The 23,946-nt window shown below is 39.9% G+C and overlaps 1 protein-coding gene across 4 annotated transcripts in view; it reads left to right on the forward strand.

Moving 5' to 3' along the window:
• Nucleotides 1-3,062: 3,062 nt before the first annotated feature.
• Nucleotides 3,063-23,946, forward strand: part of rassf7a (Ras association domain family member 7a) — a 56,912-nt gene continuing 36,028 nt past the window's right edge. Inside the window, exon 1 of one of the 4 annotated variants that reach the window (XM_015600855.3) lies at nt 3,063-3,154. The gene's annotated coding sequence lies outside the window, so the exon portion shown is untranslated. Of the gene's footprint in view, nt 3,155-8,978; nt 9,137-23,946 lie in introns of those variants that run through there. The other 3 variants (XM_007228051.4, XM_022672113.2, XM_022672111.2) reach the window with 3 other exon arrangements.

Here is a 23,946-nt window from a genome sequence, read left to right on the forward strand (position 1 = left end):
TGCTGTGATGGACTGTGTTACTGCACTCTCTACTGCAGTATTTACACAAAACTTTGCATTGCAATACACAGCCTTCATCATTGTATAGATTATCATTATAACTATAAAAAGACACAGAAACATAAAAAAGATAACTTTGGAACTATTAGAAGAGTAAATAGTATTTTAAGAAACTGGAAAAACTGGTCAGGAAGAGGTCTGGCTGACCCACATGGCAACACCTTAATCTCAGTTTAAGAGAAGAATTAGAGGTCTGGCTGGTGATATGGGAGTAATAAAGTCATTGCAAAAGATAACAAAATAAAAAGCAGCTTGACAGTGCCTTGCAGCACTGCCACTGCACTACTAAAAATACTAAAAAGAGTGTTCTAAAACTTTTGACTGGTTGTGAACAGTTGTTTCAGGTGAACTGTAACACAATGGAACTTGTCTATACACACACTTGAGATACTGTAATATTGTATCAACCACTTGGGGGTGCTCTTGGAGCAGCAAATTATGAGATTACTCTCAACAGACATGCTCAGTATGTACCACATATACAGGTTAATCACAGATACAGGGTAAGGTTGTTATTTATGCACTCTGAAATACACTAAATGTTCAAATGTTTGTGGACACAACTTCTAATGAGTGTATACATTGCTGGAAGATGTACAAAGGCATAAAGCTTGTCTGGTCCCTATAGAGAAATACTGACACCCTACTTACTTGCAGGTGTGGGATAGACGGGTATAAAGCACCCCAGCTTTAAGCTATGAAGCAGTAGAATAGGGTTCTCTGGAATAATGGTGCCCCATTCAATATATGATACTTGATACTTGAATACACTTAGGATGAGATGGGGCCGTGATCATTGAACATCAACATGTACTTGTCACTTAATGCAATGAAATCCTTGAAGTGATGCTCCAAAATCTAGTTGGAAGCCTTTGCTGAGTAGTAGTTTTTGACTCTTACTCCAAAAAAGAAGGATAAACTCAGGGCTCTGAGTGGTCCAGCGGTCTAAGCGATGCCATTATGTTCAGGAGAACGCCGGTTCGAATCCTGTTCATGTAGCTTGCCATCGGCTACTGGAGCCCTGAGACAGCACAATTGGCCTTGCTCTCCCTGGGTGGGTAGATGGCGCTCTTTCCCCACATCACTCCAAAGGGGGATGTCACTCAGCACAAGGCGTCTGTGAGCTGATGTATTGGAAACCTTACTGCGCTTCACTGCTTCACTGTTAGGGAGAGTAGTAATGAGTGGGCTGGGTAACTGGCCTTGTAAATTGTGGAGAAAAAGGGGAACAAAATTCAAATAAAATGACAAAAAAAGATAAATTTAAATTAGTTTTAAATTTGATTTGTTTGTTGAATAGTCTCCATATAGTGTCTTTATCTGTCAATAAGACTTAAGAGTTCAATACAGATGACACATGATCTGAGCAGCACGTGCTCTAAAGGAAAGCTTATTGTTTGACTGGAACACCTTATCCAGTATCTCCTCACTTGAGTGTCCATGCTGATGCCAGGTGAGATCCTTTAGTGTTGCTGTTGGATTTTTGAGCAAGTCCAATCCTGTGCGGCAGACCTCCATGTCTGTGGAAAGGAATTCCAAGTTGAGATGAAGGACAAGCTTTGCCAGCTGTCACTTAAATATGTATTTTTTCCAACGGCTCTCAAAACACGGATACTGTTGTATATAATCCAAAAAACACAAGCAAAGTACTCGTGGTTCCATGGAATTCAGACAGTTATTAAACAATGAAACAGAAAGGGATGCTGTGATTTTACATTGTGATGTATGTAGTTCTGAAAGACATCCTCTGATATTACTAAATTGTTTGAGAACATACATGTTCTTCTGGATTTTAGTGCTTCTTAAACTTTAGGTTTAGTTTGATGGATGTTTTACTGTCAGCTATCCTTGTGTATGGATCTTCTAATCTCTTTCTTCTTGTAACCAAACACGCACAGATACACACCTTTAAGGCTCCCACTTGGCCAACAGAACCCTCACTTTTGTTGTTTTCTTCAGTTCAGCTTCATTGCTTATTTCATTTTAACACTCGGCCTCTTCAGCTAAAGAGCAAACATCCGCATGGCTGCTAATGTGGAGGCTGAAGCGAGAGCACTGACCTTTACAGTAAGCAAAGTGTGGAGCACACAGCTCACAGCCCACTCAGACATAAATCACACACACATATCTAACTTGGCACATTAAGCCTGTGGGTATATTTTTATTGGCCTTGATTGCATTTTATTGTATTTAAACACTGTGGGAAATAGCAGAAAAATAATAATAGTAAATAGTTTTTTTCATGACTGTTTGATAATCTTTTACTTGTTGAAAACTTTACTTGTTTAGCAAATATACCAGTCAGCCATAACATTGGCACCACTGGCAGGTAAAGTAAAAAAAAATTACATCTGTCAAGGAACAGTAAGTAAACAGTGTAATAAATGCTTCAAGGTAGACAAGCATTCACAACATATAGAGATTTAAAAAGGAAATAGAAAAACTAAAAATAAATTTGAATGTCATTAGACATCACATTAGACAAAAGAAACAACAGAGGAAAATTGCACATAAAACAAAACTAAGCACAACCAAAATAAGCTGTTAAAATTAAGATTTAAATAATAAAAGGTTAAAAGGTCAAGTAGTAGATTATCAGTAACTTAAATAGGTATAAGAAAGAGTTTAAAACAAGAAAACAAAAATATAGAAAATTTAAACAAAAATAGTTTATTTGCATGATACTAATAAAATACGAAAAAGGTTCGCAAAGATCACATTATACATTTATTAGTTACTGAAGAAGAAAAAGGGTGTTTTTATGTCAGACTAATACTTTTTTTTCTAAACCATATATAACATAAATAAAGGAAATATAAAGCAGATGTTCGATTTAGTTATAAATGAACAGTTAAAAAATAAACAATTAAAACGTTAAACTAAAGATTTTCTGCATCAAATTTTATTTTATTTCAATTCTTTTTTATTATTTTTTACCAAAAATGTTCTTCGCCTTTAAGAAAACCCATGGCAACCGAGTTAAGCGTGCGTGTACACACACACACACATACACACAGTCACACAGTTTCTGTAGTGTGGCAGCGCGTCTCGTGAAGCAGAACGACGCTGAAGGAGAGGAGAAACCGCGGAGCTGGTAGGTTAACTTTACCTCAGCCTCGGTCTTTATTTATAAACCCTATCAGAACACCGTCAGTTCCCTGTCAGTCCAACTCAATACAGAACTTATCTGAGTAAAATTTAACCAAAAAAGCGAGTTTCAGAACTTCTATCGTCGGTTAATTTGGGTTAACAGTTACATCAGTGCTACTAATGCTGTAAGCTAGGCTAGGTTAGCTAGGTTAGGTTAGCTGGTTACACAGCTACGAGACAGGCTGTGGTGAGCTGTGGTAAGGCTGTTAAAACTGTTATCAGATCATTAAATTGAGGATTCAGGATCTCTAAAACAGCAGAGAACCTGGCTGTGCTGCTATGAGTTACCACCTAACTAACTCACTAGCTATCTGAGTTATCTAAATAAACGAGTTAAGCTAACTAACCTAACTTGTTAAGTGAGTTAACTAACCTAACTTGGTGAGTTAACTAATTAGTTAGCAGCTTATTTGCAGTGCTCATGTCAGGTGCACTGCACCTGCTATATGTGACTATAGCTATTAGCTGTAATTTAATATCTTACTTTGATATATAGGTTACTTAGCTAAGCTAGTTAAGTGTATTTTAGGCAGTTTGTGGGTCATTGCAATGACTCAGAATGAGGCACTGCTGGAGAGGTTCAGTTTAATATGTAAAATGCTGGTACTTAATGCTGGTGCTAAATATAACTAAATATAAACTACTTAAAAGTTTAAAAGTCTGCTGATGAACTGATGAATAGAGGGGTTAAGAGTCCTGCCCAAAGATTTAATAGTCAACTTTAATTCACTGCCTGGTCCAAAAAAACAAACAAAAAAAAAACACACACTCTAATATTTCATTAGACCACTTTTCGCTTTAATTGCGCATTGCTTTGATAAGCTTCTGCCATGTCACAAGATTCGTTTCAATTCAGTGTTGCATTCATTTTTCACCAAGATCTTGCATTAATGATGGTAGAGTTTGGCCACTGCACAAAGTCTCCTCCAGCACATCCTAAAGATTCTCAATGAGATTAAGGTCTGGACTCTGTGGTGAACAATCCATGTGTGAAAATGATGATCTCATGCTCCCTGAATCACTCTTTTATAATTCCAGCACCATGAATCCTGACATTGTCATCTTGGAATATGCACGTGCCATCAGGGAAGAAAAAATTCATTGATGGAATAACCTGGTCTATATTCAGTATATTCAGGTAGTCAGCTGACCTCACTCTTTCAGCACATACTGTTGCTGAACCTAGACCTGACCAACAGCAGCAACACCAGATCATTTGCTTAGTTAAATTGAGGAAACAATTTTTTGACCAGGCAGTGTATATAGTTAACCTAACAAGCTAGGTGTATTTTAATGAAGTTGTAAGCCATTGCAACATACTAATGTCAGAATAAAGCACTGGTAGAGAGGTTCAGTTTGGTAAAAAAGGTCTAATCATTCATCTTTTGAGTGAGGGCAACCTTTATTTTTAATGAGCCAAACATTGACAAACAAAGATCAAAAAATGTTAAGAAAACCTAAAAATAACGTTTAATAACATTAGGCATCTATTAGGATAAACTATGTCACTATAATATACTTTAACTATTTTTTTTATTTATTTATTGTGTATATTTGTTAAATACTTATCTAGCACATCAGATTACACATTTCCTCACTAAATAGCAGCACGTTCCACATTTAAATGACATTTAAATGTTCTGGACATTTCTTTGGCATTTTCAGCTGTTTCTATCATTTAAACTAATCATTACAAATCTCTCTCCAGAACATAATGCTGGTGTTTATCTTACTTTAAGATATATGTAAAGAACTATATAAAAAAACTGAGTGTTTAATGACTGTCACACAGGTGAAAGGAGAGCTTAGGTGGAGGTGGAAAGGAGTTTTATTGGTGTAGCCTGGTGGGAGTGTCAGGCCAGGGAATTGAACCCCACTCTGTGATGTAAAAACAGATGTTGTTACCTATTACACTACACCAACTGCAAAAGTACTGAATTGTATCAGTGCCTCCCAACACACCTTCATATACCACACGTCTAGTGGATTTACTACTGCTGTGGTGTTGTCAAGGATTAAGGTTAGCAGCAGAAGTTGATTATTGAACGAGCAGGCTGGGGGAGGACTGTGGATGTGTTTGCCTGTGTTATTTAGTTCTAGCAGCATACAAACAAGCATTTGGTGTCATGTAGATTACGAGTCTGTGAGTGAGTGATGAGCAGCGGTCACTTTGACTTATAGTGGATCTAATGTTTGGTGTCATTTAGGGAATGCGGTGCACCTGTCTTCAGCTCGCTGCATGGACACTGTCATTAGTCTGATGTGCGCGAGGGTGATTGATGTAAGAGCGCTTCATAGTAAACAGCTGACAGCTTGTCTTCAGTCTTCCATAATCATTTTCTGATAGTGATGCATCGAGAGTGCACATTTATGGCTGCAGTCTGTCACCACCATGGGCATTGCCATTATGGATTTTTTTATATACAGCATTACAGCCTAAAGCTTTCAGCAGTGTGTCATATTTTACAACCAAAAAATGTCTTTTAAGACTATTTTAATGAATGATGAGTGAGGAATATGATATTTTAAACATTAATGTAACAGCAAACAGCTAATTTCTATGTAACGTTGTAGTGGAGTCAGGAGGTCTGGAGTAGAGGATGAAGTCACACACCCTCTGTGTGTGTTCTTTGCTCTTTACATTCATAGCCAGTCTTGCTGTGTGTGTATATTAGTCTTGCCATATGGAAGCATAGCCTTCCCTAAAAGACAAGACAGTGACCGCTCATATATCATAGTGCATGCAAGATGGCAGAGGACAGGGCGGAAGCAACTGTCCAAATTTTCCTTACCTGAAAAGTCCAATGTGTTGATACAATACACAGCTTTACAGTGGAGCAGGATAGCCATAATGCCAGCAGCTGGGCTTGTCAGGGTTAGTCCAGGTTGGCCTTATTGCTAACAACTGGGTTCATTAGGGTTGCAGCCTGGAAGCTAGGCACAGCAGCCTGCCTCAGCAGTGTTAGAGTGGGTTAGTCCTGATGCTAACAGACCTTGGTGCTAGCAGAATTGAAGCGTTAGAGCAGGTTAGCCATGGTGCTAACAGACACAGCAGCCTGCCTCAACAGTGTTGGAGTAGGTTAGTCCTGATGCTAACAGGCACAGCAGCCAGGCTTAGCAGTGTTCGAGCATGTTAGCCATGGTGCTAACAGATACAACAGCCTGGAACGGCAAGATTGGCGCAGACAAACCAGAGAGGAGGGAGGTGTGAATGAATACAAGGTATTTGTTTTGGTCTAAGATGCTGCAGCTCTAGTGTGACATCTACTGGAAAAAACACATGAAGTCATTTGTAAAATATGATTAATAGAGATGCATGTTACATGTGAGGAGTAAAGGTTAGGGCACACCCACATTTATTATTATTACTTGTCAAATGTGTTAAAGTAGAATTGGCTGCAGCACATCAGCTCAACTAAGAGAAGATTTCAAAGGAGAATCTCTTGTTTAAATATCTTGTTGTTGAAGTTAGTGGTATCACCATGGGGAGATCTATAAAACTCTCTAAGGCCTTGAGACAGATGTTGGTAGATACAAACGAGTCTTGGAAGAGATTATAAATCAGCCATTCCACTGTACATTAATGTTTAAAAAAAAAAAGGACAAAATATATTAGGGCAGTTAATAGTAGTCCTGGTAACATGCAGTGGTGTCTAAACCTTTTTACTACAACAAAATTGCATTTATAATTATGTCATTTAAAAAGAAAAGGCATACATTTATGGGTTTGTCTGTACTTTTTCATATGACCGCTGTGTACTTACTGTAATGTGTCCTTGACATCTAGCCCCTATAACTATTTAGCTTGTTCCCAGCTAATCTGTAATTCGAAGGCTAAGACGTGGGCCTAAGTCAAATGGTGTCAGCCTCTGCCTCCTCCTCCAAGGGCCTTCACATTGACTCATTTGTCCAGCTGTTTGCTGGAAGAACAAAAAAGGCTTATGTACCAGCTGGAGATAGCACGTACTTATTCACAGACATCCACCCCTCGCAATTTCTCACACTTTGCTGCTTGCCTGATCTTGGCATCTGTCCTATAGAGCAAGTCCTTTCTGCATTCCTTTAGCATCTTCATTTTTCATGCATATTTTTTAGGTTAAAAACTGAGAGAAGGTCATTTGTCTTCTCTCAGTTCAGTGAACAGTCCTTATACTTGTATTTTTGTTAACACACCAACGTAACGTTTGTTTTTAAAGATTTGGAGAGGAGCACTCTGGTCTGTTGTTAGCTATATCGTCACTCTGTTAGGTTGGTTCAAAAACACTGAAAATACATCCTCAATAAGCAAGTTACTGTAGTAGAAACACTTTACTAATACTGGGTAATACCTTTTATTGCTCTTAAAACAGCCTCAATTCTTTGTGGCATTGGTCCCATGAGATTTTGGGAAAATACCTTTGAGATTGTGGTCTATGTTGACATGATTGCATCATGCAGTACTTATAGATTTTCCATAGGTACTTTCATACTGCCATGGAAGAACACTAAACTCATTTTAATGTTCATGAAACCGGTCTGAGACAGTTTTTGCTTTGTGTAGTCAAAATAGCCAATAGAAGATTGGTAAATATTGGCAAAGGAGGGATGCTACACATTTAGCTACTCTATTCTACTACATTTAGCACTACTCAAACAGTCGGGGGCAATGAAAAAATGATAGGTTTGTTTTAAAGAGGCACTAACCATAAAACTTCTTTTTTATTAGTAGCTGAAATGTACCAGTCCTGCTTACATTTTTTTAAACATAAATTTTTTAAAACATTAAAAACGCCTTTAACCTTTAAACCTAATCTTAAAAAAAAATCTGCCTCTGCAGCTCTCTCACAGGTTTAACTGTGCTATAGATGAGGATGATGTATACGTATATCACAATATGCAAATAAATCAATCAGTAATACCACTCCCCTCCTGACGTCCAACTTCACGACTATCAGAGGCACACTGCTGCTGCTGCTGATTTTTCAAATTTGAGTTAAGGGTGGAGTTAGCTAAAATTAGTTAAAGGTTAAGTTACCCTTTAATGGTCTGAAGTGTGCCTAGAAAACATAAAAATGTTAATTTTTTAAAAATTAATTCTGTTGTGAAGCTAAAATTACAATCACAAATATTTTCTAGGTGGGTGGAAAAGTGAAAGGTGAAGGAGATGCTCTAGCACTTTGTACAGGCTATTATAATACATCTTATGACGAATGTTCTCAGCCATTCCTAATAAATGCACCATCTGACCATCTTCCCGACATGTTTGTGCATTCTTGTTGCTCTGTGCGTGGTTACAGCTGGGACTAAAATGAAACAGACATACTGTAAACTCTTTTACTGGCTCTGCTTTCTGCATCAGGCACTCTCAGCACATTTTCATTTGGCTCACAAACTATAAATGGTAATCCGCTTGTTGTGTAAATGGCGTTGGATATTTGTGTGCTTTAAAAGTGTCTGGTCTGGGTATTAAATGCAGCGGAGGAGCTCAGCTCAGGTCAGGGTAACAGGATGGGGTTAGGTTAACACGGATGACCAAAGTGATGGAAGGGCCCCTAACCAGGCATAAAGAAGACAATGAAGTTCGGGGCTTGGCATGGTGGGCTGCTTCAGTGTGGTTTCTTTTGTAACTCTCCCATGCCTTCGTCTACACCCCCCACCCGACCCCTCCTTGTTTTTTTTGTGCAGACTGAACAGCAGCCCTGCTGTCATGTGATTTTTTTTTTCTAGAAACAATTGGCAGTGTTTGTCATTGGCCGATTTCTTTGAAAGCGCATCGGTCTCCCAGGGCAACAGAGCATGGCGGCACCACTTCACTTTCCCCCCCTGCCCCTTATTTGGATTTCTCCAAGGTGGTTTGTGCACATTGGGCTCCGTAAGGTATCCGCTGGGAGTCTCAACAGATTCACATCATTGCACAAGTGTTTTACATCTAGCAGAGTTAACAGAGGTGAGTGGATTTAGAGTGCTGGCTGAGAAGAGGGTTTCTCTTAAGTTACTTGTCCTGGAAGAGCAGGTGGAGTAAAGTATGTTTGAAAGGTGTTATTTGTGTGGATTTTCAAACTGTCCTTGGCCACTGTAGTTAATGAAAAGTGTCTGTCTGTCTCTGTGGCCATGGAAACAAAGCATTTTCCTTACAGACATGCAGGAAATGTTTGTTTTTTTGCAGTAGATTTCATTTTATGCTAAATTTGTGGTTCATTTTATATCCATGTTTTTATTTTAACCTTGCAAAGCCACAATATGTTCACACGAAATGTTTTCTGCTGTTGTGGTCTGGAATGCTTTTTTCATTTCATTTTCTTTTGAACATTGCATAGACTTTTAATGTGTTGTGGTAATGTCTTTTGCAGCTTATTCTTGTGTACAGACATTTACAATCGTACAACTGCAAAGGTTGGGACAGAATGGAAAATGGTGGGAAAATTAGGTTGCATGATATAGACAAAAGTTGGGATATGTGATAATGCTGCTGGGTATAGTGATATCTATATCATATATCTATATCATTACGATCACCTGCTTGTTTCTGCACCTATCATCCATTTGTTTCAGCTCCACTGACCATATAAAAGCACTTTGTATTTCTATGATTACAAACTGTAGTCTTTTTTGTAGGTTTTCTGCATGCTCTATTATCTTCCTTTTACTCAAAGTCAAAGTCAAAGTGGTTTTTATTGTCATTTCGGCTATATACAGAGTACACAGTGAAACGAAACAACGTTCCTCCAGGGACCATGGTGCACATAAACACAGTGTAGACAGAACAATAGTGCAACAGTACAAAAGTGCAGACAGACAATACAGCACAATACAGACAAAGAATAATAAATAACAAGACAGTGTGCAAATTATGCAGTGTGCAAAAAGTGTGCAAAAAAGACCAGTGTGGTAGTAATTACCTCTATTACACAGTGTGCAATAGAGTCCAGTGAGGTAGTAGGGTTTTTAGTGCTTTCCATTTTCTGGAGTAAGTGGGGTAAGAGTGTGTGTGCATGTACAGAAAAACCATCAGTTCAGTCTCTGCAGTTGAGGAGTCTGATGGCTTGGGGGTAGAAGCTGTTGCAGAATCTGGTCGTGCTGGACCGGATGCTGCGGTACCTCCTTCCCGAAGGCAGGAGGGAGAACAGTTTGTGTGAGGGATGGGTGGGGTCATTCACAATGCTGGTTGCTTTGCGGATGCTGCGGGTGGTGTAGATGTCCGTGATGGAGGGGAGAGAGACGCCAATGATCCTCTCAGCTGTCCTCACAATACGCTGGAGGGTCTTGCGGTCAGAGATGGTGCAGGTCCCAAACCAGGCAGTGATGCAGCTGCTCAGGATGCTCTCAATGGTCCCTCTATAGAAGAGTGTGAGGATGGGTGGAGGGAGACGGGCCTTTCTCAGCTTCCGGAGGAAGTAGAGACGCTGCTGGGCTTTCCTGGCTGTAGAGCTGGTGTTCAGGGTCCAGGTGAGGTTATCTGCTAAGTGGACACCAAGGAACTTGGTGCTCTTAACAATCTCCACAGAGGACCCGTCGATGTTGAGTGGAGAGTGGGTGTGTTGTGCTCTCCTGAAGTCAACAACCATTTCCTTTGTCTTGTCCACATTCAGGTGAAGGTTGTTGACTGTACACCAGTCTGTCAGCCGCTGCACCTCCTCTCTGTATGCTGACTCGTCGCCTTTGGTGATGAGACCCAGCACGGTTGTATCATCGGCGAACTTGATAAAGCTGTTAGAACTGTGTTTTGCAGCACAGTCATGAGTCAGCAGGGTGAACAGCAGAGGACTCAGGACACTGCCCTGGGGGGCCCCAGTGTTCAGTGTGATGGTGCTGGAGGTGCTGCCCCCGAACCGGACTGACTGGGGTCTCCCCGTCAGAAAGTCCAGGATCCAGTTGCAGAGGGGGGTGTTGAGGCCGAGCGAGCTTAGCTTCCTCATGAGGTTCTGTGGGATGATGGTGTTGAATGCTGAACTGAAGTCTATAAACAGCATTCTGACGTAAGTGTCCTTCTTCTCCAGGTGGGTGAGGGAGAGATGAAGGGTGGTGGTGATGGCATCGTCCGTGGAGCGATTGAGACGATACGCAAACTGCAGGGGGTCCAGTGAAGAGGGCAGTCGTGTCTTGATGTTCCTCATGACTAGCCTCTCGAAGCACTTCATGATGATGGGTGTAAGTGCAACGGGACGGTAGTCATTGAGGCAGGACACTGTGGACTTCTTCGGCACGGGAACGATGGTGGTGGACTTGAGGCACGTTGGGACAGTGGCGCTGCACAGGGAGATGTTGAAGATGTCCGTGAGAACATCTGTCAGCTGGTCTGCGCACTCCCTGAGCACTCTGCCGGGGATGTTGTCTGGTCCTGCAGCTTTTCGTGGGTTGACTCTGCGCAGAGTGTTCTTCACATCCACTGCAGTCAGGCACAACACCTGCTCGTCTGGCTTGGGCATGGTCTTTCTCGCCATCGTGTTGTTTTGTGCCTCAAACCGTGCATAAAAGTTGTTCAGGGCATCAGAGAGGGAGGCATCACGTTCACAGGACGGTGGCATTGTCCTGTAGTTGGTGATTGCCTGGATGCCCTGCCACATACGCCGCGCGTCACCCGTGTCCTTGAAGTGGCTGTGGATTCTCTGGGCGTGTGCGCGCTTTGCCTCTCTGATGGCTCTTGACAGGTCGGCTCTCGCTTTCCTCAGGGCCACCTTGTCACCCACTGTGAAGGCGGAGTCCTCAGCAGCGCACGTACCTCAGCAGTCATCCAAGGCTTCTGGTTTGGGCGTGTAGTGATGGTCTTGGAGACAGTGACATCATCAATACACTTGCTGATGTAGCCAGTGACTGATGCTGCATACTCCTCCAAATCAACAGAATCGCCTTCAGTAGCAGCCTCCCTGAACATGTCCCATGCAGTGCACTCAAAACAGTCCTGAAGGGCAGAGATGGAGCCTGCCGGCCAGGTTTTCACCTGCTTCTGAACTGGTCTGGAGCGTCTGATGAGTGGTGTGTATGTTGGAGTCAAACACACATGTGGTCCGAGAAAGCGAGGTGGGGGCAGGGCTCCGCCTGGTACGCGCTGGGGATGTTTGTGTAAACAAGATCCAGCGCGCTCGCTCCTCTCGTTGCAAAGTCCACATGTTGATGGAATTTAGGGAGCACTGACTTGAGATTTGCGTGGTTGAAATCTCCGGCGATAATAAACAGTCCGTCTGGGTGTTTGTTCTGCAGATCGCCGATAGACCGATAGAGTTCACACAGAGCCTCTTTAGCATTAGCACCAATGCTAGCGCTGGGTGGGATGTAGACAGCAGCTATTAGCACGGCGGAGAACTCCCGTACTAAATAAAAAGGTCTGCACCACTCTAGCACCACCTGAGAGCCAGTATTATTTGGGTGGTGGATCATTCCAGTACTGCAGTGACTGTACTGGCATGGTGGTGTGTTAGTCAGTGTGCATTGTGCGTCAGATACAGCAGTGCTGCTGGAGTTTTTAAACACCGTGTTCACTCACTGTTCTCCATCCTATTAGACACTCCTACCTAGGGCTGAACGATTTTGGAAAATAATCTAATTGCAATTTGTTATCTATAAATTGCGATTGCGATTTAAAATGCGATTTTTTTTGTCTTCTCAAGTATTTTTCAACAACAGAAGCAATAAATCAATCTGTTTAATAATAAACAATGTCAGATTTATTTAAAGCACTGATAACAATAAAGCAAAAAAATCTATGCTTTTCCTTTTCATCATTTGTTTTTTTTATAGAAAAATAAATAGATAAATAGCTTTTCTTTTTCACCATTTTTTTTAATTAGGAAAAACAATAGATATACAAAATTTAACTTACTGCTCTCCAGCTAGTAAAATCATGAAAAAGCGCAGCGCAGATTTATACATAATAAACAGAGTTACGCGGCTGTGAGCAGTGAATGCAGCGCAGATTTATACATAATAAACAGAGCAGTGAATGCAGCGCGTGCATGGACACAGTGTTTGTTCACAGCTGTGGTAATTAGCATTATCTATCTAATATATAAGTTTAAACTATGCTTGCTTTTTTAGCAGTTTAGCTCAAATAAATGGCTTATATTTAATAGCTGGATCCGATCGAGACCGGATCACGTTCTCACCACAAGCGAACCGCTCCAGAGTTCGTTTGGTACTGGACCGAGACCACCTCCTCTAGCTGGTCTCGGTCCGGTTCTTTTGATCCGCACCCCAGTGCGATTACTGTTTTTACACCTGTTCAATCGAACCGCACTAAAGTTACAAACGGACCAGAGTTCATTTTAACCGGACCAAATAGTGCTGGTGTGAAAACGCCCTAAAGTGCGCTGTGTTGGCTTCACTTCTCCACCTCCCTGCCTTCTGCTCGGGTATGCTCCGCTCGTCCTCGGCTTGGCTCGCTCCCAAGTCACGTGACCAGTCAAATCGCAGCCAGTGCGGTTAGAGAATCGCGTTTTAAAATATTGTGAGATTATCGCAAATGCAATTAATCGTTCAGCCCTACTCCTACCCAACTGCTCCACCTTGCATATGTAAAATCAGTGGCAGACGGTGGGCTGCACTGTTTGTGTTGGTCCTCCTTTAGTTCTTCATCAATGGTCACAGCAAGTGGGCAGTGGACAACTCTTAGTTCAGCAGTGACCCTGAGGTGTTTAAGAACTTCAGCAGCACTGCTGTGTCTGATCCACTCATACCAGCACAACACACTAACACTAACACACCACTCTCATGTCACTGCAGTGTGTAATTATAAAACTACAAAGTGCTTCTATATGCTCAGTGGAGCTGAGAAAAATCTTATTTAATGTTGTGCTTAATCAGTGTGCATCACTTTTATAAAAAAGGATTCCGTTATGGCATCACTCAAACAACTGTTGTTGTATCTTTATTTGTCACAGTTAGTGTAGTGTGGAGTCCACCACATCAAGTGGGAAGACACCTGTTGACAAGATGACTGAGTGCAGTGCGTAAGGCCAAGTACTGAGCTGATAGCTTTTACAGCACATGAGATACACCAGGCTGTAAAATCCCATATGAACTTGCTGAGGCCTTCAGTTGAAAAGTCAACTTTTGTTTTTTTTTTTAAATAAAATCCTGTTTTGAAATCCTTGTTCTGCTTGCATGAAGGCTGCATTTAATCCACGGTTCTTAACTGAGTAAGCCTGGATCTCGCAGGGCACTCCACTTTCCATGATCCATTCACAGTTGCAGAACAAAATTAGCTTGATTAATCCAATTGGGGAGCTTGCCAAACTCATTGGGAAGAGATGTACTAGTTTGTTGTTGCACTCAGAACGCCCATAATTGGCTTTTAACTAACTTCTAATGACCGACTCAGCAGTCAAACCACTAGTGCACTTAATGTGAGCTGTGAAAAAGGCAAACCATACCGTTTCAATGATTTTTCCAAGGTTCTTGCTTAATTATGTCTTAATCTATGACGAAATTTGGGGGGATCAACCGGATTTAATCATGGATTCTTAACATTAAAGACTGGATTAGTTGGACATGCAGGAGAACGTAAGCTAGAGGTGTTTTCAGTTGAGGGAACTGGCTGAACAATATGCCTTTATAGAAATGAGAACTGTGCAGAAGAAAGCTTCAGGCTTTAGTTAAGAAAGATATTAGTTTTCAAGTTTTCAAGACCATTCTGTGGGTAACTCTTTAACTTTAACTTAGAGCTGGGCAACATAATAATCTTTTATCGAATTGTGATGCATTTTCTTATCCTATCGACAATATGCTTTATTATACCTCCGTTAGTTCCAGCCCTGCAATGTGATTGGCTGAGAGGTGTTTTATGAGTGACATTATCAGCCAGTAATGCACTGTAACTGAAGCTCTCCATGTATTACTCCGCCACATACAGTGCTTACAAGCCAAACAGCGCAGCTACAAACAGAGCAGTAATGGATCTATTTTAACTCGTGGAGTGTTTATAACCAAACAGATCGTAGTTTTCGTCTTTTTATACTCAAAATCTTTCAATAAACAGCAATGATGGAACTGTGGTATAATCACAATATTACACAGCAGTGGCAATATTACAGGTTATAGCACTCCCTCTTGTGTATTATTGCTTAAATAAGATGATCTACCATAATATGCCAATGCTGAAGCATCTTGTCCGTTTGACAAATTTTTGCAATAAATGCTTTGTATTGTGAAAATGTCTTAAATGATTTTTATACTGATACCATATCATCCAAAATATATAGTGATACAAATGTTGGCCATATTGTCCAGCTTTACTTTAACTAGAGCTCTTTTCACATGCTCTGCTCTATCAAAAAAAGACGAGTCCGTTCAGATTAGAACCCAAACCAGTGCTCAGTGATCAGGAACAAAGAAAGTTAATTGACATGATGTCATCCTTGGCTGACGGAGCAGTCCTGAGTTTCCTGCTGGCAGTATTCCCAAGGCCCCCTTGGCCCCTGATGCCTCCATCTCTTTCAGAAAGCCGCCCACCAGCCGTCATTTAGACCAACATTCCTTTAATTATTCATTTCTCTCCTCCACTCAGCAACCCTCAGCTCACATTTAACTACAAACTCCTAGATTCCAGTTTCCACAGATAACATTTTGGATGTTATTTGTGCCCTGCAGCCAATTTGCATCTTAAAAAGATGTAATATTTTGAGAATCTGTGGAAGAAAAAGTGAAGTTATGGTCATGCACTTGCTTTCCCCAACACTGTGTGTGTGTCTGTCTGCAGAGGTTCCTGATGGAGATCAGGATGAAAGTGAAAGCTTTTGAAAGCATCTTTGTTCTCGCTGGATATCTGCTGTCTATGTTTGTGTTAGAGAGAGAGCGAGGACAGAAATAACAGAAGTGGGGTAGAGGTGCCTCAGCTTTGAAGGATGAGTTTCCAGGCTTTTGTTGCTCATAACCTTTGACCTTCACGCACCTGATGAGCTGCTTTTTTTATTACTCCCTTCCCCTGTGTCTGAAAGCCCTTTGTCACAAAGAACCACACACAGTCCGCTCACAGCTCCGCTCATCTCAGAATCTTATTTGTGTTGGTTAGAGCTGGGCAATATGACATTATTTTATCGCATTGTGATGCATTTTCTTATTGTATTGACAATATGCTTTAATACACAACTGTAAGTTTCATTACAGCGAGTGTAATGTTTAATTAATGTTTAATTAGATGATGTCAAGCAAAAATGCAGCCGTTACATAAAAATCACTGAACTATGCTTGAGAGAGTATTTGAGAAGCAGTTTAAGAATCTGCCACTGTGATAAATACTGAAAATATTGAAAATATACTGAATACTAAATCCTGAAAATATTTTTAGTATATTTATTATATAAAATATCGTCAAGTAGCTTTTATACTGTTCATATTAATCTCAGACTTGTATTGTATCAGGCAAAATAAATAAGTGTATTGCGATCTACACTATCAGAGCAGGAGCGTTTCTTACTAATTTTAACTCCTGAAGACAGAGCTCGTCAAAGAGCACCTACCCTCCTAACACCCCTAACAGACTAACTACTTCTACTTCTGTGTACAGTGTAATTATTGCAGTCTAAACCATCAGTCAGTCTAAGATTCATTCAACAACTTTAAAACTGAAACTCTTCCTCGTGCATTAGGGAATTTTGAGGTTGCAACTACCATTAGCATAGCACAGCACAGGAAGAGGCTCAACAGATTGCAGTGAAACAAGTAAATTTGCATATTTTGGAACACCCAGCAATCGCATTTCGGCCAGACTAACCAGGGATGCATTTGACTACCAAGTGTAAATGCTTGTGGTTAAAATCTTGTCAGGATACAATCAAGATACTGCCCACATGTATTAACATGGTAGAAACAGGTTTATTGACTAGTTATGGTTTTAAATGGGGTGAACAATGTGGACAGAATAATAATTTCAAGACAAGTTATTCTCCATTTACTGTTTATTAACAGAAACTATAATTTGTGACAACTAATGTAAAAAAGCTTGAGTGTTCCAGGAAAAAAAAAATCCTTCAAATATACAGTTTAAAAAAGAATGAAAGAACTGCCATTCTGAGATCAATCTACAGATATTTTCATTCATGTTTAGGTCAGGTGGCTACAAGAGCCAAGTCGGCTTGGCTGTGGTAACTACAGTTCTAGCTGTAGCAGTTCTCTAGGTGAAAAATGAACTGGCATCAAAAACAGATTCGAGCAATGTTTCCTTTTCTTTCTACCTGCCTCAAATTTAAGTGTGTGTGTGAGTACAGAGATAGAGGATAGCTGTGACTGAGCGAGTGCTTTGGTCGTGTGCTGTTTGCTGTCTCCTGTTGCTCTTCTCTTCATCTTTCTCGTGCCCTCCGGTTGACCCGGGCCGGCCCACTGCTGAGAACGATGAATGGCGGCTGACTGTGACTGGCCACTGACACATTCCAGCCCCTCTCATTGTCTTCTGCTGGGTCTTTTTGCAAAATTGAATTTGTATTTGATTTTATCATCACATTATTGAGTTATCTACTGCTAATAGTGTTTTAAAACCCCGGCCCGGCTGCAGAGGTTTGTGATTAAAGACATAAGTAAGATCTGATCGCAAAACATGCACATCTTTATTGTTCTTGTTGATGATAATCTCTGACCTAAGTTTATTTTATTGAGTTAAGGGTTGTACATAATAAGCCTAATTCTAGGCGGTTTGCAAGAAAACATTGGGAATGGCAGATTATTTCTGTGCAGTTAGGAGCTGCTTTCTGTTCTCTATTTGTTAACAGAAGGTTCTGTAGAGTATCATACACAATTTTACTTTTACACACACAGTTTCAAAAGCGCAAAAGGAGCATGAACCGAAGCAAACGTTTGGGCATAACCCCCTTTGTCAAGTGTGTGTCTTTTCTGCAGTCATTCATTAAATTGTGGACTAGATCTTCTTCTCCTTTTTGAAATTCTGTTGGTTGGTTGTTTGAACAGTGTTGGCACTGTTAGCTGGCCATGGCTGATGAAAAATAGTGATTGTAAGACTGTATGTTGGTAATAGTGACTTAAATAAATTCAAAATATTCCATCTTCCATAGTTTGTGTTTGTGAGAAAGTATTAGTAATTGTATTGTTTGGAGAGTGTGAAAGACTTTTGGAAGTTAGGGGAGAGTGCAGATATTTGGGCTGTGCTTTGGCAAGTGTCTGCCGATAAGATAAATTTCACAGTACCTGGTAATTAGGTTCCATTAAGATATAAAAAAAGATTTTCAGAAAACTATAAGATATAAATGTATTTAAAAAAGAGACACATCTTGTTTAACTACTCTAGCAGGCTTCAGTAAAAATAAATAAATCTTGTCGCATTTCTAATTTTCTCCAATTTTTCTCCCAATTTTTCTGGCCAATTGTTTCAGCCATTCTGATGCTAGCCAGCTGTATATCCTCCATCACTAGAGATGCCACAACACCAGGAGGGTAAAACTAGTGCATACCTTCTCTGATACTGCTGGCTACATCTGTCTGTCCACTTCTGCAGATGGTTGACACATGGGAAAATTGTATAATTTCGAAGATTGATCTCGGGTTTCTATAAATTAATATTAGATCATTTAAATGAAGCTTGATTTAAATCGAAAAATTATTTTTTTTTGACACATACATTATTGCAAAACAAAATATTATGAATATTACGATTTCAAGTCTTGAAAGTTTGTTCTGAAAGAAAATAAGTAACTTATAGTTGTGCTATAAAAAGACTGTCTACTCCTCTTGCCAAAGGAAGAAAGAAAGCCTGAACTTTCATTGTTGACAAGCTCAGCCAGGCTGAATATCACAATGTTGTTTTGTTATGGCTCCGAAATGAGCGCACAGTGTAATTGACGTTAGAGAACGGTGTTATCATACTGACCATAATAACAGTGGGGATCTATATTTAACTGCTGAGAGCATGAACAGCAATCTAACCCTGCTACCTTGTTTTCCTCCTTCCTCATGACAATTCGAAAGTATTGTCATCAAAAGCGAGATTGCTGTGATCTGGTGCTCATGTTGCTCAACACCTGGGCTATTAATAGGAGCTCAGGATGAATTTTAACGATGAGCTGTGGTTATATGTCTGTCTGTCTGTCTGCTGAATGAGATGTTCTCTGGGCCATGTGTTTTACAGTCAGACATACCTCCTAGGTTTTGCAATTGCTATGTTGTCGTCAAACAAGTTCCTTCCTTCTTTACTATTTAGACTATTAACCTAGTTTTGTTCATGCACTTTCAATAAAAATGAAAGAAAAAGCCATGTGGTGTCTTTAAACTCTGGTATGTGGTTTAAGAGCCTAAAGTCTTTTGAGCCTGCCTCTTTAATGTGCACCTGTACACTCAGGATCAATGGAGCATGTTTGAAGCCCAGAGAAAGTGTGAGGTTTGTGGTCAAGTTTGAACAGGTAGGATTTATCAGCACTCCCCCCTTTCTGGCACCTGCTCCATCCGCTGCAGCATGGAGATTACCATTTCAATAATGCACACTGTAGACAGGCCGTTTGTTCATTGATGGCCTTGTTCTGCAAACATTGTCTCTTGCAGAGATGCCAGGAATGAATTACTGCGCCCCTGTTCACTCTGCTGCTGTTTACTTTAGGGCCATTGAAGAAAAGTAGGTGAGATAAGCTCTTGGATACGGGGCCTTAAGATGTGAATGGCTTTCCCTTAATCCTTACTGGACTGTTTCCGCTGGTTTGTGATGAGCATATGGGAGGTAAGTGTACTTTTTGAAGGTTAAAAAACATTTATACCACTGAATTCATACAGTATGTAATATGTAGAAACCTCTTGCAAGAAGAGCCTGATTTGAATTTCAGTCAATCAGAACTTGAGCTGTTTTAAAGCATAGACTGCAGTTGCGATAGGTAGGTCTGTCCTCTGCAGACATCTTTTCAGTAGCCTATTGGTCATACATTGAAACTGTCCAGCTGAAGAGGGTTAGCATTAAGCCAAGCACCCTCGTAGCACTCACTTTCCTCTCCTGGTTTAGCTTCTTTTCACACTGGTGTGTGGTTAGCTCTGTAATGTCTGAGGTATTGGATAATGGAGGGAAGAGGATTGAGTCCAGTCTGCTGTATATTTAGCCTGGGATGGATATTCATGCTAGAAGAGGCAAAGCCATCGTTCTGAGGCCTTGTTGGTTTGGCAACCTGTTTTCCTCGAGCTATCTGTCATATGCATACAAAATTGCCTTACAATATAAATATAATCTATTATAAATAAAATATAAATTCTGCCATATTCTCTCAAAGTTGCCATAGCATTTTAGCACTTTGTCAGTTTAAAAGGACTTTAGATTTTTTGTAATAGAAGTGTATAAAAAAATAGTCAAAAGTGTTATGTAACATTTTTAAAGTGTTGGAGTTGGCCTGTTTTCTAGCTTTGTTTAAATTGTGCAATTATTTCTTTTAAAGGAAGGTCCAACCGAATTTCATATGTCACTTCATGTACTAAACTATTATTATTTAACTATTGCCAAATAAATGATAATTTTCATTTTATTGCACATTTTGTTTTCCTCTTGTTTTTTTGAGCTGCACTGTATTAGATATTAGCTTATTGTTCTGCAATATATATTGCTATGTTAACAAATACAGGAATTTTTACCAGAATATACAGGGATTTTTGCCAGGGGTCAATCATCCCAGAGGTCATAATCAATGATTAGAGTACATTAGATGGTATTGGGTATATAAAATCTGTAATCTGGTAGATTTTTATATAAAATGAGAACAGATCATTTTTTTTAACATTTTAAACTTTGTAATGTGACATTGCATTTTTGTAGTGACAATTGCGCATATGTACATGTATGTACAATATTGATGCTGAAATTATATATTGTGCATCCCCTACTAAAAATGATTAACTTTCATTATCAATAATAATTTGCTATCATTATAGATTTAAAACAGTGAAGTGCTAAGAAAAAACATTAGATCATTAGACTGTAGTGAAGGAAATGTGACACACTTATAAGACACACTTACAGTACACTTAGAGTACAACTAAAGAGTATGTTTAAAACATTTAAATAAACAATGCTAAGTTATTTAACAGTAGAAAAAGGAATGTTACAGACTGGTGAAAAGTTGCTGTGTGTGAAAAGCTGGATGTTTGTGTAAGAGTGCAACAACCAGTGTAGAACTCGGACATCAACTGGAAATGAAAACTGAATTAGTTAAATATGGAATCTTTAACATCACATAATTACCAAAACCACAGTGTCTCATCTAACTGTCTCATCACAGACACCAAGTAGGTGGGGGGTCCGCAGTGTGTCAGTGGGGGGAGGAAGAGGTTAAGGGAGCAACCCCCAGGAATGCCTGGAAGGCACATGAAGTGTAACAGGGGGATAAACTAGGACTTTGAGTGATTGCAGTCTGACAGGGATGGGTGTTAACCCCACAAGGTGTTTTGCTTTTTAATAGCATTGCGGCTGAGTCACTGATGCATTTTTAAATATTTGTAAAATATATATTTAGGCAAGCTATTTTCAGCACTTTTCATATTTAAAGCTAGTTTGTTTCTGACTTCAAAAAAATGCTCCTTTTGCCCTTTAGTCTCTAGGGAATACGGTGTTGCTTTAGTTCTGAGAATTTTTATTTTAGTGTTTTAGGCCTGGTGGGGAAAATCAGAGAGTGTGACTCACAGTAAAGCTTTACATGTGTCAAAAGCTCTTCACACTGTAATGCCTTAAGGAATGCACTTTATACGGTTTTTAAGAACCAATATATGCTTAAAGTCTTTATCAGGCTTAACTACTGTAGTGTAGCTTAGTCTACTTGTATGAAGTATGAAGATCTTTCTTTGTTGTAATGTTTAAACATTGGAAGGATACAGAAATTAGAAATTGTAGCCTAGCCTATATTGTATGAAAAGTTGATAATGTAATTATTGTGACAGGCCTGTGTTACAGCTCTGATTTGATTGTGTGCATAGAACAGAAATTTGACACCTTTATATACAGTGCCTGGCCAAAAACATCAACTGTATTTAACTGAGCAAAAAGGTAAGAACCTCATATTGGATAATTACTGCATGAGTGATTATGTTTCAGCTGGCAACAACCATGTGTAAAAACCCATCCTGAGGTTGTGGAAAAGGAACTAATCACTTAAACATTCTGTGAAATCAAATGGTAGAAAAACAACACTAGAATTTAAGGATTTGTTTAATAGTAAGTAAGTATGAGCATTTCCACACTCACTGTATGAAGAGAAATCAAGAGTTTAGGACTAAACTGTTGTGTAGCCTTGGGAAAACTGATAACTGGCAAAAAGTGGCTTCAGTTTGCTTAAGAATTGATCTCTAGAGCAATGGAAGAAGGTCATGTGGTCCAGTGAGTATCAGGGTAAGAAGAAAGGCAGGTGAAGTGAAGCACCCATCATGCCTATTGCCTACCGTACAAGCCTGTGTGGGCAGTGCTATTATCTGATGTTGCTGCAGTTGGTCAGGTCTAGGTTCAGCAACAGTATGTGCTGAAAGAATGAGGTCAGCTGACTACCTGAATATACTGAATATAGACAAGATTATTCCATCAATGGATTTTTTCTTCCCTGATGGCATGGTAATATTCCTAGATGACAATGAGAACCTTTGGGATATGCTTAAAAAGACACAAAAATAAATATTGTGACATTGTAAAAGCTTGTAAAAACAACGCTACAGTGAATATGTGCCATATAATCAAAGCTAAAAACAAAATATTAGAGATTTTTTTGGCCATGTATAAAATGTAAGTATCATCATGCTTTTTAAATACTTACGCATTACTGTTATATTGTCTAACCATAGTAGATGCTTACATATCTGCTACTGCTGAGTTGTCCCTGGCTTAGCTTCAGACCGGGGTGAAGGTGCGCAGCTGGAAGAGCAACTATCAGTGATAGAGCGCTGGGTGTGTGCTGTGAGAGAAAAATAAATGCTAATGAAAAACAGACCTGGTCTTCTTCTGATGATCTGTTTTCATTGATTATGTCTGTTTCATACACTATGTGGCAGTGCAGTAGTGGATGCAGATGGCCATATGTTTGTATCTGCATAGCTGTCTGGTTCATTTGTGTATGGAGTTTATGTATGATCACTGGGAGAGGTGCATGTGTTTTACATCTGTTTAAATATTAAACTCTTTGGAGTGGTGTCTCCTTTCAGCCTCAACCTGAAGGCTCAGATTTCTGTCTGTCCTGTGTTTCGCTTACGTGGGACACTCCCTTCTGAAAGCCATTAGTCCAAACCTGAATTAACAACACTAATTAGCATATGTGTGGGGAGCTATTAGCTACCTCAGTTACGAAACTGAGCTTTTCACCTGAGCAAGAAAAAGAGAATGAGAGTAAGGGAGAGAGAGAGAGAGAGAGTGAATGAATGAGAGTGAGAGAGAATGAGGGCAAGAGAAAGAGAGGGAGAGAGAATGCTGTTTGCATAGTTATTTGAGCGTATAAAACGGGAACATCCGAAGCAAGCCTCTAGTTACACTCACACAGCCAACTGTCTGACATGACAATAATCTGTCTCTGTCTCTCGCTCATTCTGTCTGTCTCTTCATCTACATAGCTAGCTAAATAGGTTGGAGTTTTGTGTGAATTCTGGTCTATGGTAAATCGCATCCTTGTAATAAAACCCCCACATGTGTATCAACCATATACAGTAATGTGTGTTAGGAGTGTGTCTTGGCACACATACAGATGCTAAGTGATAATTTTAGATAGTGGACTGAGACACATTCATGCCATGCCATAGTAATGTAAACATATCCATCTCTTCAAAACTCATTCAGTAATCAAAACCCCTCCCAGTGCAGCTGTAACTTTATGCAGTACA

Source organism: Astyanax mexicanus, chromosome 2 (assembly GCF_023375975.1).
Source record: "Astyanax mexicanus isolate ESR-SI-001 chromosome 2, AstMex3_surface, whole genome shotgun sequence".
NCBI classification, from domain to species: Eukaryota; Metazoa; Chordata; class Actinopteri; order Characiformes; family Acestrorhamphidae; genus Astyanax; species Astyanax mexicanus.